This window comes from Mauremys mutica, chromosome 1, assembly GCF_020497125.1.
Source record: "Mauremys mutica isolate MM-2020 ecotype Southern chromosome 1, ASM2049712v1, whole genome shotgun sequence".
NCBI classification, from domain to species: domain Eukaryota; kingdom Metazoa; phylum Chordata; order Testudines; family Geoemydidae; genus Mauremys; species Mauremys mutica.
Window position 1 is genome coordinate 345,520,133 of NC_059072.1, and position 7,026 is coordinate 345,527,158.

Below are 7,026 nucleotides of genomic sequence, written 5' to 3' on the forward strand. Positions count from 1 at the left end.
TTAGCTCAGCTCTAGACAATGTTGATGCTGTAACGTAAGTATCTATTCCTTAATCTGCTTTTTGGCTTTGGGTAAATATAATATTTTCACAGTCTCATTTTCTTAGAAGTCAGAGTACTCAGACATTTTTATCAGACATTCCTGTGTTTTTTGAGCATTATTCTTGACAAAAGTGTTTTACTCCTCATTCTTTCTCTCCAATGAGATCATAAAAAAGCTTTACTTTGATTTTTCTGATATTTATTCCCCATGATCAGCTCTGTATACACAATCAATTGTTGCTTCCATGCTTGCACAAGGCTTTTTGTCTGGAAATCAAGCTTTTCTGGTGGCCTGAGTCCAGGGCCGGCCCACAACATTTTGGCACCTGACGCATGGAGCTCAAATGACGCCCCCATGTCCCCTCGCTGGGGCCAAAACTTTGAAAGGTCTCAATTCTGCCTTTTTCCTGTTCTACTTCTCTCATGGTACTGCTCTGCTACCTACCCCAATAAGGGTGAACTAACAACTTAAAATGCCTTGTTCAAAAATTTTAAGTAACAATTAACTTTCAAATGCAGGAATAGCAAAAGTAACTTTTCTTGTCTGCATGGTAAACACTGGCATTTTTATCTGTTTGAATAATCAAAGTGGTGCTTTCCATGCCTTCTTGGTTGCAAAGATTTGAACTGCTTCCTGAAGGTCCCCAGTCTGGGCCAGCTCATGCTCTGTTGGGATGGTTGCAAGGCTGACCAGCCTCTCCTGTGTCATTGTGGAGCGTAGATGTGTTTTTATTAACTGCAGCTTGGAGAAGTTGAGTTCTCCACTGGCAACTGTTACAGGAAGTGTTAGAAGCATACACAGAGCAACAAAAGCATTTGGAAAGAGGGTGGTCATCTTATTTGTGCACATATATTCCAGAACAGCCTTTGGAGTTGATCCTGCTGAAATGCATCTTGAAAGGGCTTTCAGTTCATCACCTAAATCACTCGCATCAATATTGCGCATGTCATCATGTGTTAATGCTGTCTCTAGTGCCCTGCATTGCTGGTTTAGGTCTTCTTCGGGTATACTGTCTGTTTCAATTGCTAACTCTGGGGATCTGTGACAGAATGCAGCAAAAAATTAACAGGTGAGCCTGCACTCTGATCATTCTGATCCCAATCAGTTCCCCCAAAAAAGGCTGACGGGACAATTGAAGTTAATTATCTAATCAGGTGGGGGCAGCTGGATGAACTAAAGAGCCAATTAGACCATGAACTCAGGTCTGATGGGAAGAGGTGTGGGGGGCAAAGAGAGAGAGCAGGGAAACAGGGCTAGATGAGCCCAGTCTCAGAGAAGGGAGACCCCCTGCTCCTCTGAGGCTTTGGGGAAAGGGCTGAAAAGCACAGGGGCACTATAAGCAGCACTGCTGCACAGGCCTGTAAAGGTGTTGGTGGCGGGACCATACATTCATGACATGTTGTGGTACACAACTAGTGAAGTCAGAGTGGCTTCTGTGATGCTAGAAGCCAGGAGCGGAGCATGCCCTGTTACACGGCCACATGCTGTCATTCACTATGTGTTTGTACAGTGCTCAGTGCAATGAGGCTCCGACTGCCATTGGAGTCTTTAGATGCTATGCAATATGAGTCAGAAATTCCTTGTGTTTTTATTTCTTGTTAATATAAATTAAACATAGAAACATATTGCCATATGATAAAATAAAACATGTAGGCATAGTACATTCATTGTAAACATTACAATCAGTGGCTATTTGGTCTGGGTGGGCAACATTAGAAGTCAGATCTGCTGTACTTATTTTGGATAATATTCTCAGACCATCAACTGCAAATTTTTGGGGGTGGGGATCTGCAATCTTATAAATATCTGCAAGGCGTCATGCCCACTTCTTGGGCGGCATGAATAATACTGGAGTCTAGCTGTGCCAGGTCTCTTAAGGAGTCGCAGAAGCACACTTGTGGACAAAGGGGCACTGTGATATTATTTTTGGCAAAAAAATGTGGCTCCTGATCATTTTTAGGAACAAGAGAACAGAGTGTGATGTTTGACAGAAATGAAAATATTTTGGCAATCCTCCTTGATCTACATTTTAAAAACAGAACAAGAAAACCCAAATTTCCCCTAACTTCAGTTGTTGCTGCTGAGTCGTGGGGGAAGGCTTTCAGAAAAGGAAACTAATGGAAATGTCAGAGAACGATCTGCCCACACTGCCTTTGTCTCTGAAAACTATTCTTCTGTCTTTTCCATTTTGTTGACATCTAAGTTCATTTTAAAAAAAAGCACTAGACAGAAGCAATGGAAGATTTTAAAAAAATGGAGAAAGCAAGTGGAACATCTCAGTTCCTTTTAGAAATAAGAAAAAAAGCATGATCTATCACAGAGCTTTCAAAGGGAGATCACTGTAAAATAGAAGCGACGTACAAGATGATGGATGGTAAATTTGGATAAACTCTATGACAGTGCAATAATCACACAGTGTTTGCGATGTAGTGTCTGTAAAGTTCAATGGGGAGATGTGCTGAAAGCGTAAACTGTAAGTTTCAATGCACCTGAAAGTAGCACTGACTCTGTGTCACTTGCACTTTGTCTTTACACATGACTGCTTTACACAGCACAGCCAAGGTCTCTCTTCATTCTGGTCACTAACCACAACACTTCTGGTCACTGCAAACCGTGATCAATCCCAGCATTGTTCACCGGTACCCAGCATTGCAGCCTTCCTGCTTCTGAGTGCAGAAGTGCTTCTGGAAAAGATGAGGCAATCCTGGCTTCGTTCCCCAGAACAGCAGGACCATCACAGTGCAGGATTTGTGTGTTTGGGGTTTACCTGTTGTTTTTGGTGTGTGACCCAGTTCACTACCCACCAGGCCTAGGGGTAGGGTGACCAGACTTCCTGGTTTTATCGGGACTGTTCCGATATTTACTTGTTTGTCCTGTGTCCCGACCAAACATTGCGAATTGCGAATTGTCCCAATATTTTGCCCTCCAGCGCACAGCCCCCCCGCCCCAACTCCACGCCTCCCTCCCCCATTGGATCCCTCCCCAAATCCCCATCCTAGCCCCGCCTCTTCCCCAAGCACGCCGCATTCCTCCTCCTCACCCTTCCCTCCCAGGCTGGAGGGTGGGGGGAGAAGCAGGACGCAGCACCCAGCTCAGGGGAGGTGGAGGCAGAGCGAAGACGAGCTGGTGGGGGGGGCGGGGTGTGGAGCTGCCAGCGGGTGCTCAACCCCCACCAATTTTTCCTATGCTCCAGCGTCTCTTTTTTTTTCTTTTCTTTTCTTTTTGTTTTTTCCTCCGCCACCGGCTCTTGGGTTTTTTTGTTGTTCTGCCGGCACCCCCCCCCCACGTCCCTATATTTCACATCTCTCATCTGGTCACCCTACCTAGGAAGCACCTGGCCAACCCCAGCACAATTTCCAAATCATAGAACCATAGGGACCACAAGGGTCATCTACTTTAACTCTCTGCCAAGATGTAGGATTTGTTGTGTCTAAACCACCCAAGACAGGTGGCTATCCAGCCTCCTTTTGAAAACCTCCAGTGCTGGAGCTCCCATGACCTCCCTGGGCCATCTGTTCCATTGTCCTACTGTTCTTACAGTTAGGAAGTTTTTCCTGAGATTTAATCTAAACCTGCTATGCTGTAGTTTGAACCCACTGTCTCTGCAGAGAAGAGTTAATGGGTGTGGAATCTCATGGAGCTGGAACCCATAAACTGTCAGGTTCAGCTGCTGGAGATAGAAGAATGAAGCAAGCAGTGGCAATGGAGAGAATAGGCTAAGGGAGGTTATGTGCCTGCTTGGAGTCTAGAAGTTTATTCTAAAAGACTTTGGGTAAACCCTTCCGAGAAAAGGGCATATATCAGGGCTCTTATTACATGGGAGCAGAGAGAAGGCTTTACTTATTGTTGCTGGGCTATTTATTACACCCTACACAAGGGAAAACTTTGGGATTGTTGTCTTTGTCTCAGCATAGTTTGCCCCTCCCCCCCTCGGTAAAGGGAGAACCCTCTCTGTGACAGTTATACAAGTTATTCTTTTGTTAACACAGCTTAGCATCCTGTTTCTTTGTAGTAGCTTTGTCTCAACCCTAGCAGAAAATTTGGGCCCCTACACACAGTGATCGTGAAGCTGAAGTGTGTCATGAAAAAGATACACACCTGTGCCTGTACTACAGCCTGGAATGTGTGTTACAGGTGGCGGTTTTAGGACAAAATATTTGCTGCATTAAAGCAAATAATGCCGAGTGTCTGACTTTTCTGAGATAAACCTTGCAATTCCTCTGATGCTAAATCTTTTCCGCTCTCTCTGTCATTGACGCTGGCTGGCCTAATCAGCTTGCTGCACATTTTAACACTATCCCAGACAATTTAATCAGCCCAATGGCAGCTCTTTTCAAGCCCACATTTCTAGCATAATAAAGACAGTAACTACGGAGCGGCTCCGTTAAGCAGAGGAGGCTTTGGACTTGATTTCCATCAGGAACATTCTGCCCAAGCAAATAAACAAATAAATAAAACATGTCTCACTCAGGAGGTGTCAGCTGTGGGGAAAGGTTTCTTCACGGGATCCAGGATCTCCTCTGAGGAGGAGAATACAGAACAGCCGCAGAAGCTGCAAAGGATGGTGGGTGAGGGGAGACCTACAAGTACAATGGCATGTTAATAATACTTGAAATGTCTATACAACCTTTTATCCAAGGACATTAGTGTACTACACTTGCTCACTGATTCTCCCAAAATTTCTGTCCTGATTTTCTCTCAAAATTACTCCCCTGCCTCTTTAAAAAATGATCCGGATTGTGCCTGGGCCTGAACAGATATGCCAGGGTGGAGAGAGGCACAAGGAACTTTTCCTTCTCCCTTGCAAGCTGTTTGGGGAGCTGCTTGGAACAACTGAGTCCTTGAGCTTCCCTGAGAACGAGAACTCTTTGGGACTAGTTTTGATGGTGACACTAATCGAACCAAAGGAAGGGATCAGGAATGGATAGGATCACTGCCCCAACTCTACTAAGCTGCCTGCACAGTGCGGAGAACTGTGAGGATCCTGACCAGGGTGCTCAGGAAATATGCTATGCCACAATGCTCTTCTGGATCTGGATTCAAACTTTCCTAAAGCTTGAGAGTGTTGAAATCCAGGATTTTGGTTTGGCATACTATTAAGATGGGCTTCAGCTGCTGACACTCAAGGCCCAGATTTGGGTTTCCACAAGTCCAGGGATGCTTAGCTCCCAGGTTTTATTTTGGCCTGTGTCTAATTATTACCCTACCACATTTTTGCTGCAGAATACTGACCAGATACCACATTTTCAACAAACCTTGTTTAGCTGCTGAAAATTGCTCAGATCCAATGAAGACAACGAATTGATGCTTTTCCAGCCTGGCTCAGGAAAGCCTTGGTGTACCAAAGACCTGAGATGATCTAACTTTAATTGCTCCTTTTTATAGTGTATATATATTGACTTCACATATAGAAGTCAATGCAGTGCTACTTCTGGGTGCACCTCAGGGTCTGTCTACATAGCAAGCAGAATCCCATGGCAGCAAGTCTGAGAGTCCGGTCTATAGACTCAGGTTTGTGGGATTCATGCTATTCTGCTAAAAATAGCTGTGGAGCTGTTTGGGTTCCGGCTGAAATCTAATCCTTCCCTAGGCTTCAGACTCAGAGCCCAACCTCCAACCCAAACTCAAATGTCTACACAGCTATTTTTGTCACTGCAATGTGAGCCCCCTGATCCTGAGTTGGTAGACCTGGACTCTAAGACTCACCACTGTGGGATCCTGCTTGCTGTGTAGACATACCTCATGAGTGCATATCTGGGCAAGGTTCCAGCAAGCAACATCCATTGACCTTGGACTCTTGTAGAACAGATGGCAGTAAGGACTCTATCCAGTGCCCATTCAAGTCAATGACAAAATTCCCACTGAAACACTTGTGCAGGATCTGGCCCTAAACGAGTTTTTCTGCATTGTGGTTTAATTATTTCTTTATTTATGTATTTATTTATTGACAGCGCCTTATTTCTCTCATTTTAAGCAAGTCCTTTTGGCTTTACATCAGTTTTTATTTAACTTCTGGACACTATTCTGCCTGGCAGTGCTGAATGCTTTCATGCTACGGCTGTTATTGAAAAGTTTGTCCTTACATTCAGTATTAGACCTCAGTTGGGACCACTTTGGTTCCAGCCGACCACCTTAATCTGTGATCCCACCAGAGCCCAGAAGCTAAGCATATTTGATATATGAAAGTACTTGCAACAGAACCATCCAAGGAAAACTCAGCTGCTGCAGAAAGCGTTATGGGTGTTTTAGTAGGTTGCATTCTTCCTTATAGTCAGTATTCAACCCAAACCCCAGAGTGGTGGTAGAGGGCAGTCATTCTATACCTCTAGCCTGTTATAGGAGGTGGTATGACTTCTTAACTGATAAAGATCCCCTGGTACTTGTCTCAAGATTACAGCTGTTTGTCCTGGTTAAATTCCAGTTTGTTTAATTATAAATTTGTAGATTTTAAATGCCAGAAAGGACCAGTATGTGCATCTAGCCTGTCCTCTTGGATAACCCAGGACATGGAATTTCACCCAGTAATTTCTGCAGTGGAGGGAATTATTTGTGCCTATCAACTTTTCATAGAGTCATAGAAATGTAGCGCTGGAAGGGACCTTGAGATGTCATCAAGTTCAGCCCTCTGTGCAGGACCACGTAAACCTAAGCCATCCCTGACAGGTGTGTGCCCAATCTGTTCTTAAAAACCTTCAAAGATGGCGATTCCACAACCTCCCTTGGAAGACTGTTTCAGATTTTAACTATTTTATAATTAGGAAAACTTTCTAACATCTAACATAAATCTCCCTGGCTACAGATTAATCTCATTACTTTGTGTCCTATCTTCAGTGGACATGGAGAACAATTGATTACCATCCTCTTAATAACAGCTCTTAACATATTTCAAAACTGTTATGGAGTTGTCCCCAGCCCCCGAGTCTTCTTTTCTCAAGACTAAAGATGCCCAGTTTCTTAACCTTTCCTCGTAGGTCAGGTTTTCTA